The following is a 10521-nucleotide window of genomic DNA, read 5'->3' as shown; positions in this document are numbered from 1 at the left end:
GTTTGGTCACGCTCCGACTGGTTATTGTTCACTGGGCTCCAGATAAGTAGATTGCTCATTGCTTCTGAGCTGCCTTTAGTTGCTGCTGTCTCGAACCACGTCACCACGCGCACGGCATGGCACCTTGTTCCTTTCTGGGTTCGGCTTCAGAGCCCCACTCGGCGATTGCACCGTGGCCCGTACAGAAAGGTTGCACGTCTAGGACATTCGCATCATTTGCCCGAGCCAAGAGTACATAACCCCCCGTACTCTGGTACTAGGGGTTGTGTACTCTTGGCTCTTGGCCTCATGTAAACACACTTTTTTTGGTTGTTACACAGCCTTCGCACCATCCATGATCATGATCCTCACGAGCTCAGCTGATTGATCAAAGAGTCCGTGCACCTTGATTTCATCAAAAGTACCGGTACAACGACAGGATTATGCCAGGGAGTCGGCAAATACGACTCCTTGGTTTATGTCCTCTTCCTTTCTTTCTCTTTGATCCACATTGCAATTTTGTTGCATGAGGATAATGTACAGTGTAATGGGTTGACGACCGTGCGTCAACCAGGAAGAAGCACCATTTGGTCCGTTAAAATGAAGCGGCTTTTTATTTCCTTTTTCTTCTTTTGCACCGAGATATTATTTCTTGCTGTTTTTTACCGGATGTGTCACGACTTTGAATTGAATTGAATTTTCCTGAATTGATTTGGTTTTTTGGGTTATTAGCGGCTTTATTGACATTGCTCTTCCGATTGGATTTTTTTTATCAACATACAGTCACAATTTCAATGATGCATCGATTATTTCCCTTTTAATACACCATATCGAGTGTAGCATGCTGCATAGTGCTGCTCCATGCGGCATGCCCATATCTTAACCGATTATTATCACTCCCTTAGTATTGACTCACATAGATTTTTGCCATACCTAAGCAGTCAAATATTCCTGCATATTTCACTCCTTAGGGCTATATTGACTGCTTATATTCGACTGCTTAGGGGTTGCGCAGTTGAACGGTGCCTTGTGCAGCATTTTCACTGCATGAGTAGGCCGTGGTGCAACGGTTGACCAATCATAAAACCGGGATTCATGAGGTTATCGTTCTGGAATTTGAAATACGGACTGTTTGTCGTGATAAATCTAATATTGACTTCGTACTTGGTCAGTATAGGAAATAAGTATCTAATATTGACTGAGTACGAGGTCAATACAGGAAATAAAAGCCGAGTAAAAGACCGAGGCGAAGCCGAGGTCTTTTACGAGGTTTTTATTTCCTGACACACCCTGACACACCCAGTTATGTCAAGGCCAACCTGTCCTGGAATGCCACCGCCAACAAAGCAGCTGCAGCGAAGAAGAGGAAGTACAAGCATGCCGCTGAAGAGCTACGAGGCTCCTTTACTCCTTTGGTGTGTTCCACTGATGCTGTCCTCCACCGCGAGTACAGTGCGAACCAGAAGCGTCTCGCCAGCCGCTTAGCAGCGAAATGGGAGAAGCCCTTCTCTGCCATGATGGCTTGGGTACGCGTGCACACTCAGTTTGCCATTTTCAGCGCCGTGGACATGCGTCTGCGAGGCTCCCGTCGCCGTCTTATGGGACTCTCCGTACATGACGGTACCGGCGTTGGAATTGGTCACTGAGTCATGTTCTCGTTCTGTTTTTCTAACTTATTACTTATTAGTATACCTTTTCACTGATGGTCCTTTATCACTGTATTTTTCTCACTGTAGCTCCTCATTGTTGTTGTTTTTTACCAGGCGTGGGCCATCCCCTGATTTCATAGGTGCCAAACATTTTTACGTTTTTCAAAAAATAAATAAATGTTGTACTCTTGGTGAAAAAAACGTCACATCTACACGTGCACAGAAAATCGTAGTCATGTACGAGTAGGGTGTGTTTTTCATGCACTCACCAGCAGAGCGTACAGTCTTGTATGTAGTAAAATTCCTTGTATTTTACCGTACTGGCAATATATTATTATGTTGCCGCGTAACGCGTAACGCAGGGGGGTGCGGCGTAACGCGCGACCAGGCTAGTGCGACAATTTTCGTTGCGTTCGTAACGATCGCCCGGCGGGGTGCGGCGATCTTTTCATTGCAGTTTGCAAAAAATGATGCGGCAATAGCAAAAAAATGATGCGGCAAAAGCAAAAAAGTGATGCGGCAATAGCAAAAAAAGGACTGCGGCAATATAGAAACCTGTGTAACGGCTCCTGTGTAGGCCTTGGCGGATAATGCTCGAAAAGGTGGCAGATTCTGCTTTTTTTGCACCGAAATTGGCAGAACCATACAAACCTTATGGCGGGCAATTCCTCGAATTCTGCTCCATTTCTTTATCCACAATCCACATACCAAACATGCATGAAACTTACCAGAAAAAGTACCGAATTTTGCCAATTTTTCTGCCGGCATTATCCGCCAAGGCCTACTCCTGTGCGACTTTGCATGTAACGCCCTGCGTGCGGTAAACATGTGCCAATGTAACGCTTCATGGCCTCACTGCGACCATATAATTATATTGCCAGTACGGTACTACTATACTCCCTGCTCACCCAGCCCCACCACGTTCGGACTTCCATCGCCAAACGAGCAGAGGTGTTCATAATAACATAACAAGGAGGCGAGTGAAGGTGCAATGAAGTACGAGGAGACTCAAGCAGACAGTTTTAGATAGTCTACCATCGGATTTTGGAAGCACGTCGAGTCTTTAATGTGTGCCAGGATGAAGGACTGCCAAAACTGAGTGATTTCCTGGATTCCATGCCGCCGATGCCACCGATCTCGGCAGAGTTCATATCAGGTCAGGCAGTGAGTGAGTGAGTCAGTTTTGTTTGCCCTCCGAAGATCAAGCACTACTTGCTTGGGGGATGCTCGTTGAACCCCTGCCAGCCGGCCAGCCATGGACACATCGATCTGATCACGGTCGTGAGGGTAGTGGCTGATGTGGATATCCTGATACGCTAAAATAACTATTAATATTTTCATACTGTAATTTCATCAGGTGTGCAAGAATGGACGGACTCGGATGGATTGTTCTATAAATTATTGTAATTAATTTTGTTCAAGTGAGTTACGTGGTGCAAGGTTATAGACAAATTTCTCCTACAGTATCACGACCTCACCACAATACCTACCATACTAGCCTACTCACCCACATCATCTCTACAACTTCACACCTACAAAAGAAGTCCATTCATTGGAAGCTGGCATCCTAACTTTTCAGATATATTATTGTGAAAACAACAGTACATCCTGCATTGTGTGACCCGTGCAATTACTCCTTGCCACATTCGAGGCCAGAAAAGTCCAAGAACAGGGAAATAGAAATTCAGCCAGGTTTTACACAATCAGGACAGGTATGCCACGGCAAAATGTGCTGAGAAGCAGATCCCAAACCCAGATTTTTGAGATTTTAAAAAGTAAACCCCACATCCCTATCACCGATCCACATGCAGCCCCTGCAATGGCAAAATCCGCACCCAGCCCGCACACAAAATTCAAATGCTGTCCCAGCTTTAACCCAACAATGTGACCATTATCATGTTGTCTGAGGACGGCTCGGTTGTCCATGACACACTGAGATTCACCCACAAAGCCATTCTGTCCACTGTTTGATTATTCTACCCTCTGCCTCCATGGCATTTTGGCAACTCTTTGCTCTAACTAGGTGCATCCCTCGTAATAACGACTATAATTATTCGAGACGTAGGTATATCAATGCCTAAGTAGCAATCCTGAGTATTTCTCTCTCTCTCTCTTTCTCACTTGATCTCCCTTCTCGGCTTGATCTCCCTCCCTCCGTAGCTGCATTCCTATCGATGCCTGGTCGTAAGCTATGATTCCGAGACCTCCGGTGGGATGAGCCTCACCAACCACATCGGCACATCGCCCCTACTCCCCTTTGTCTTGTTGTCCAGTGTCATTTCAGTTGCCCTCTTCCCCTGATTATTAGTAGGGCTGTGTTTGCTAGTAAAAAGAAACCATAACTAGTATAGCAGGGAAAGCTATTAAAGCAAGTGCCATTGTTTAAAGAAAAAGGGTAGTGATTACTGCATATACCCAGTGGTGGCATCGATATGTACACAGTGGTGGCATCGATATGTACACAGTGGTGGCATCGATATGTACACAGTGGTGGCATCGATATGTACACAGTGGTGGCATCGATATGTACACAGTGGTGGCATCGATATGTACACAGTGGTGGCATCGATATGTACACAGTGGTGGCATCGATATGTACACAGTGGTGGCATCGATATGTACACAGTGGTGGCATCGATATGTACACAGTGGTGGCATCGATATGTACACAGTGGTGCCATCGACATGTACACAGTGGTGACACCGACACAGGCAACTCATTGACCTAGATGAGTATGCTTCCCCTTTAATGTGGCGAGGAGTGGGTCGGTTTGAGGTCTCAACTGTTGTCCTATCCGCTGTGCAAGACCTCCGTAGGAATAGTAACAGCTGTAAGGAGCAGTAGAATACGATTCTCAAGCATCCTAATAGCCGCTAACCTCGCTAACCGTAGATGGAATAGGGAACGGAAAGAGAAAGGCATGAATACAATCGAAAAGAATGAAGGGCGAAAGGAGAACAAAGGTTGCCTGGAAATGTGCTCGTGTCACGAGTTGTAAGAAGCAGTGCAACATGCAACGTGCTACTCGAAATGCATAAAAAACATAATAATTATTATAGCCATACTGCACTAGCTGTTATTGTCAATCGGATGGTTCACACTGCATAGCAGAAACCGATACCAAAATGCAAAGTGACATGCATAGTGTCAGCACTGTAGCGCACAAACACTTCCGCTCAACTGGATTGTAGATTCAGTGACGATGTTGCGGTATGGCCGCCAGCCACAAGCAGCAAGCTCAACTGGATTGTAGATTCAGTGACGATGTTGCAGTATGGCCGCCAGCCACAAGCAGCAAGCTCAACTGGATTGTAGATTCAGTGACGATGTTGCGGTATGGCCGCCAGCCACAAGCAGCAAGACCTGTCACGCTGGTCACGTGTGACGCTGGCAAGGGCGGCGTCTAGATACTAAATAGTGCTCTCCTTGTTGTTTATGTAGATAGTACAGGCTGAGGTGACGGAGGCCTGGACACGCAGCACACAGATAGCCAAACAGAGTGGTGTCACATCGACCATCACACGTATGCATTTCTGTAGAGCAATATGACAGTCCCAGGTGAAACATGCCTCGGTAGACAGGTATCGTGATGGGTTTTCCGTGGAACTAGCTTCAATGTGTGGCCGTGTACTTTTGAGAAAAAGAGACGCTGCTTATCTTTTCTAGAAGGCTCAACTGGAGTAATGTTGTTCACATCTGCTCTATTCTTAATCAAAATCAGCACCGAAAGGCAGTTACCAAGTGATCATTGATTCAAAAGGTCTCGTCTAAATCACACGCCTCTTCAAACAACCAACAAGAAGGGACTTACCCCTCGGGGAGGCTGCTGCTTAGGTGCAGGTGCAGATGAGGGAGGGTCAATGCCTTCGTACAGAGAGTTGGAGTCCTCATAAGAACGAGTACTGGTACTTCCCTGGACACACAGCAAGAGGAGGACAATACCAACATGTTGTGTTTACTATATTCACGTACCCAGCTCGAAAATAAAAAATTAAAAAATGGTGCTAAGACTAGGACAGGTGTGACAACTGCTGAGCTGGCGCTGCACCGAGACGCAGCAGTGATGGGGGGGGGGGCATTGATGGCTCTGCCGACCTGAGGTCTCGGCACCACGGCCAAACACAAGACGCACCAAAAAAAGAAGGAAAAAGATAGAATTGTACGGGTCATCAAAATTAATGTACCGTATTTCCCCGAATATAAGTCGCACCACATTTTCTGGTTAGCCATATCGATTAGATAATTATATTGACTTCAGTAGTAAGTCATGCTCAATTGTAAGTCGCACCCCCCCCCCCCTTTTACCCTTGGAATTTAGTGTACAAAGGTGCGACTTATATTCGGGGAAATACGGTAGATATCGACTTTGGTGACTGTCTCTATAGAGTTTTTCTGACACGCAAGAAGTTAATATTGTACGTGTAACAGGGATAAATTGTCTGATAATTGCCTATGGGCTACCTGTAATAGCAAAGAAGATGCGTGGTGCTCTCACTGCTCTGTGACTTGAGTGATATGTAGCTCTGCCCGCTGGAACATCGAGCACTCTGCCGAGCCAGTGGATATATATTTGGTTGGAACAAGGTACGTAATTTTGACGATATTACCAGTGGATATATACAAAATGTCGATCATTGCTCTTTAAAACTGACCTTTCGCATAAACGAGAGAGCTTGGAAGCTCAGGGCCCTACGCTATGCTTTTTAGCCTTGATGACCTAGACAAAAAAAGCATAGGGATGTTATAAATTCTTATAAATTTCCACTTTTTGTTTTTAGACATAACCTGGGATTCGAACCCGCACTATCGCCCTGCATGCATCCCCCGATACACTTCGCATACATACTAATTCCTCCAAGTTGCTTCACGTTATGATCTTGTATTTGAAAGCCCTATTTGAATATGCATTGTGGTCAGCCGTCTTTGATTGTACGGCACGGTACGTGACAGGCACGGGACAGGTACGGGACAGGGTAATACGACACCATATACTGCCTTGATGCCGGCAAAAAAGGAATAGGGATGTTATACATTTTTCAATTTTCCTATTTTTTTCCGGCATTTAAAACCTGGGATTCGAATCCGCACTATCGCCCTACATGCATTCCCCCATACACTTCGCATTCATACTCATTCTTCCAAGTTCCTTCACGTTATGATCTTGCGTTTGAAAGCCCTATTATAATATATATATATATATGCAGAGCTCACTGACTTGTCAGTTTGAGCACTCTGGCAAGGTACGTTCGGGCCTGATTGGAAATTTTTATTTCCATTGCTATCAGGTTCGGCCTCATTTCCTCTGTGCTGCGCTGATGAGTTCAAAAAGAACGAAACAGCATGCTGTCCGCAGATTGAGTATATATATATATATATATATATACTGGGGGTAGAGAATCAGCAAGAATATTCTTACGCGCCTCAAGTTCACACTACACTACCATAAGAATGTATGGAGCAGTGGAAAAATGCGGGAAACAACACAGCTGCAACCGGACTGACAACTTTATCACGTGTTTGTTCTGGTACTGCATTCCCCTCATGTGTTGTTTCCCGCATTTTTCCACTGCTCCATATATAAAAGATTAAAGCTGCAATTTTGAACTGCTATCCTACAGTATCCCCCATTGTAATTTATACAACCAGACCCGCATTCAGGTCTATCGCGAAGGATGTTTCACCAACTCTTGAAAATAGTAATTTTATTTATAAGTATGCGTGTCGCTGTGAGCGGACGTACGTTGGTGAGACATGTCAGCGATTCTCGGAAAGGATCAAGCAGCATATCCCAGACAAGCTGTACAAGAAGCCGCCTGACAAACGTGTGGCAACAAGTGATAGCGCCATCACAAAGCATTTGCAGGCGCAGCCTGAATGCATCCCACAGGAACGCAACAGCAGCTTCAGTGTGATTACACCAGCCCGAAACAGCGCGCACCGATTCACACTGGAGGCGCTGTACATTCGCAGTTTGAGGCCAGAACTGTGTCGACAAAAGAAGCACATCAAGGTGCTACGGCTGTTCAAGCTGCAACCGGACTGACAACTTTATCACGTGTTTGTTCTGGTACTGCATTCCCCTCATGTGTTGTTTCCCGCATTTTTCCACTGCTCCATACATTCTTATGGTAGTGTAGTGTGAACTTGAGGCGCGTAGGAATATTCTTGCTGATTCTCTACCCCCAGTATAAATTCTGGCTTCGTTTTCGTTCTTGCTCATTCCCATGTAACCACTGATGAAAATGGGTGAAAAGCTTTTGGTATTATGAAACTGACAACCTTGTTGTTGTGTGTATATAAATTTTGTTCGCCTACCTCTCTATTTAAATATATATATATATATATTCCCCATACACTTCGCATTCATACTCATTCTTCCAAGTTCCTTCACGTTATGATCTTGCGTTTGAAAGCCCTATTATAATATATATATATATATGCAGAGCTCACTGACTTGTCAGTTTGAGCACTCTGGCAAGGTACGTTCGGGCCTGATTGGAAATTTTTATTTCCATTGCTATCAGGTTCGGCCTCATTTCCTCTGTGCTGCGCTGATGAGTTCAAAAAGAACGAAACAGCATGCTGTCCGCAGATTGAGTATTTCGCTCCTGCTCTTGTAGCAGTTGAGCACTCTTGCGTGGGGTAGTGCCTTTGCTGTTTGCATTACGCAGAGCTCACTGACTTGTCAGTTTGAGCACTCTGGCAAGGTACGTTCGGGCCTGATTGGAAATTTTTATTTCCATTGCTATCAGGTTCGGCCTCATTTCCTCTGTGCTGCGCTGATGAGTTCAAAAAGAACGAAACAGCATGCTGTCCGCAGATTGAGTATTTCGCTCCTGCTCTTGTAGCAGTTGAGAACTCTTGCGTGGGGTAGTGCCTTTGCTGTTTGCATTACGCAGAGCTCACTGACTTGTCAGTTTGAGCACTCTGGCAAGGTACGTTCGGGCCTGATTGGAAATTTTTATTTCCATTGCTATCAGGTTCGGCCTCATTTCCTCTGTGCTGCGCTGATGAGTTCAAAAAGAACGAAACAGCATGCTGTCCGCAGATTGAGTATTTCGCTCCTGCTCTTGTAGCAGTTGAGCACTCTTGCGTGGGGTAGTGCCTTTGCTGTTTGCATTACGCAGAGCTCACTGACTTGTCAGTTTGAGCACTCTGGCAAGGTACGTTCGGGCCTGATTGGAAATTTTTATTTCCATTGCTATCAGGTTCGGCCTCATTTCCTCTGTGCTGCGCTGATGAGTTCAAAAAGAACGAAACAGCATGCTGTCCGCAGATTGAGTATATATATATATATATATAAATAGAGAGGTAGGCGAACAAAATTTATATACACACAACAACAAGGTTGTCAGTTTCATAATACCAAAAGCTTTTCACCCATTTTCATCAGTGGTTACATGGGAATGAGCAAGAACGAAAACGAAGCCAGAATTTATACTGGGGGTAGAGAATCAGCAAGAATATTCTTACGCGCCTCAAGTTCACACTACACTACCATAAGAATGTACGGAGCAGTGGAAAAATGCGGGAAACAACACATGAGGGGAATGCAGTACCAGAACAAACACGTGATAAAGTTGTCAGTCCGGTTGCAGCTTGAACAGCCGTAGCACCTTGATGTGCTTCTTTTGTCGACACAGTTCTGGCCTCAAACTGCGAATGTACAGCGCCTCCAGTGTGAATCGGTGCGCGCTGTTTCGGGCTGGTGTGATCACACTGAAGCTGCTGTTGCGTTCCTGTGGGATGCATTCAGGCTGCAGGCAGGCTGTACGTTGGTGAGACATGTCAGCGATTCTCGGAAAGGATCAAGCAGCATATCCCAGACAAGCTGTACAAGAAGCCGCCTGACAAACGTGTGGCAACAAGTGATAGCGCCATCACAAAGCATTTGCAGGCGCAGCCTGAATGCATCCCACAGGAACGCAACAGCAGCTTCAGTGTGATCACACCAGCCCGAAACAGCGCGCACCGATTCACACTGGAGGCGCTGTACATTCGCAGTTTGAGGCCAGAACTGTGTCGACAAAAGAAGCACATCAAGGTGCTACGGCTGTTCAAGCTGCAACCGGACTGACAACTTTATCACGTGTTTGTTCTGGTACTGCATTCCCCTCATGTGTTGTTTCCCGCATTTTTCCACTGCTCCGTACATTCTTATGGTAGTGTAGTGTGAACTTGAGGCGCGTAAGAATATTCTTGCTGATTCTCTACCCCCAGTATAAATTCTGGCTTCGTTTTCGTTCTTGCTCATTCCCATGTAACCACTGATGAAAATGGGTGAAAAGCTTTTGGTATTATGAAACTGACAACCTTGTTGTTGTGTGTATATATATATATATATATATATATATATTAACTGGTTTGAGGGAAAGAGACAAACGGGAAAGGTCTGAAGAAAAAATTGACTGTCACCACCAGGACTCGAACCAGGGACCCTCGCTTGTAGCCAGCGATGCTCTAACCACTGAGCTATGGTGTAGTCGTCATCCCAGCAGAGGCCGTTCAACATTTTCTTCAGACTTCGTAACTCACACTTCCTGTGAATCTACACAGGCGGGTGGGACGCAGCCCTCACTATATATATGCCGGCCAGCTGTATGTGGCCAGCTGTGTTTGATGGTACGGTACGGTACGGGACAGATACGGGATAGCGCCAGGCGTGACACAAACACACAAACACACAAACACCAAATTAAAGCTGTGTGGACCCTGGCTAGCGCCAGACGTTACTGAAGTAACGTCTTCTGCATAGCTACGGGAATAAATCCTTTATCACATAGTGCATTTAGAATCAAATGGACGAAATTTAATAAATTTATTGATGTTTTCAAATCACGCATATGCAGCTGCGTTTTAGGAAATCCCTGCAAATACTGTCAAGCAAAGACA

Source organism: Sycon ciliatum, chromosome 13 (genome assembly GCF_964019385.1).
Source record: "Sycon ciliatum chromosome 13, ocSycCili1.1, whole genome shotgun sequence".
Lineage (NCBI taxonomy): Eukaryota > Metazoa > Porifera > Calcarea > Leucosolenida > Sycettidae > Sycon > Sycon ciliatum.
The sequence above is the reverse complement of the archived record's forward strand: the minus strand, read 5'-3'. Positions refer to the sequence as shown.